The sequence below is a fragment of the Hevea brasiliensis genome, chromosome 15, assembly GCF_030052815.1.
Source record: "Hevea brasiliensis isolate MT/VB/25A 57/8 chromosome 15, ASM3005281v1, whole genome shotgun sequence".
Taxonomy (NCBI): Eukaryota; Viridiplantae; Streptophyta; class Magnoliopsida; order Malpighiales; family Euphorbiaceae; genus Hevea; species Hevea brasiliensis.
Window position 1 is genome coordinate 39,822,772 of NC_079507.1, and position 2,108 is coordinate 39,824,879.

Below are 2,108 nucleotides of genomic sequence, written 5' to 3' on the forward strand. Positions count from 1 at the left end.
ATTTCATGATGAGGACATTGCCTTTCAAGCTCCTTAAATCTCATCCAAGATTCATACAAAGTTTCATCATCCCTTGGTTTAAAAGCTACCATCAAATTCCTCAAATGAGTAGTTTTCCCAGGTGGGAAAAATTGAGATAGAAAAGCTTGAGATAGCTGCTCCCAAGTAGCTATAATAGCTTGTGGGAGTGAGTCATACCACTCCAATGCTGAATCCCGAAGAGAAAATGGAAATAAGGTGAGCCGAATAACTTCATCAGAAACTCCAGGTTGTCTTTGTGTACCACATATCATCAAAAATTTCTTCAAATGAGAATGAGGATTTTCAAGTGGGCTACCTCCAAATTGTGAATTCTGAACCATTTGAATAAGACCAGTTTTTAATTCAAATTGATTAGCTCCAATAATAGGTCTGTTATCTCTCACATCAGTACATCTAGGAAAAGCATAATCTAACATGGATCTTCTTTGAGGATCATTTTGATTAACAACAGCATTTTGCCCGTTTTGCTCGTTTCCTCCATTATCTCCTCCAATAGCTCTATTTTGATTCTCCATATTTTCTATTGTCTCCTCTTGCTCAAATATTTGTTGTTCTTCTTTTTCTGCTTCTTTTCTTCTTTTGTATTCCTTTTTGTTGGCTCGACAGAATTTTTCAATTTCAGGATTGAACAACAATTCAGTGTCACTTGTGCTTTTCGATCGTCTCATAAACAAGAAAAGTACCTGAAAAACACAAGGAACAATAGTGAAAATAAAAGAAAATAAAAATTCTAATTAGCTTAAAACAATTAAAATCCAACTTAAAACAAACAATTCCCCGGCAACGGCGCCAAAAACTTGATACGGTGTGTCCGCAAGTGCACGGGTCACAGTAGTATAGTTTTAAAAATTGATATCGATCCCACAGGGAATTGTGCTTAAATTGGAAATAAAAGTATAAGCAAATTAGAATGACAAAAATTAAAAGATATTAAAAATAAAATCTAAAAATTAAAATTAAGACAAAAATTAAAGATGTAAAATGAAATTTGGAATTAAAATTGGTATTTGAGGAATTAAAACTAGATCAATCAATTAACTAAAATTAATTAAACTAGATTACCCAAAAATTAATTTGAAATATCTATTTATGAAATTGAGAGGAATTAAATCTAAATTCAATAAAAATAAAAATAAAGTGATTATAGAAATTGGATTTAAATTGGATTTAAATTTAAATTGCTATTTATGAGGTTTGGAGGATTTATATCTAATTTCAATGAAAAATAAATTGATTCTAGAGATTGGATTTTCAATATTGTTTGCATGTGATTTTTCGCTAATTTAGCCAAACACATGAGAATTGCAATTTTGAGGGAAATCAATTCTTAAATTTTTGAAACCTTTTTCAAGCATCTCAAAATTGGTTTTCATTAAATCAAACCCTGTTTTCACGGTATTTCAAATCTAACAAAACCCAATTAATGCTCTAATTGATTTTTGGAAAGTTCCCCTTAATCTTCTTAGCTTATTTCTAACACCAAGAAAATAAAGTTTATTGCAAGATTATCCATCCCCAATATTCACTTTTCAGTCCATCTATTAAGGATTAAAACTTAACTTAATGAGGGCCCATTCATCAAGCAAGGAAATAAGCACACAAGCAATAAATCAAAATATAACAATCTTCATTTAAATGGCTAAATCAGTTCAAAACCACAAAACAAATCAATATTTACAAACCCATCTCTAGAATCTCAATCAACTACTCACAAATCATTGTTTAAAAATAAACCCAAATGAAGAAATGAAGAAATAATGGAAATGTAAGCTTAAAGGGGTAGAAAAACCAGTGATTTGCAGCGGGATCTCTGCAGAAAAGTGCGAAACGTGATCCTTCTTCTTCTTTGGAAGAAGATGCAGAAGATGCTCCTCCCTTTCCCTCTTTCTATCTTTCTAAAAATGCCTTCCTTGCTCTCTATGGAAAGAAAGTGATAAAGGGCACTTTATATAGGCAAGGGGACTGTTCTAGAATGGGTAAAAGGGGGAAGGATCCAGAGAAAGTGAGGTAAAAAGGCTGGAGTAACGGAAATGCCACGTCAAAATTTTCCGATAAAACGACATAAG

General features: G+C 32.0%; 1 non-coding gene across 1 annotated transcript; it reads left to right on the forward strand.

Moving 5' to 3' along the window:
• Positions 1–107, forward strand: LOC131174237 (small nucleolar RNA R71). The gene has a single exon (XR_009144485.1). It is a non-coding gene; the product is annotated as a small nucleolar RNA R71 (small nucleolar RNA).
• The last annotated feature ends 2,001 nt before the right edge of the window (positions 108–2,108 follow it).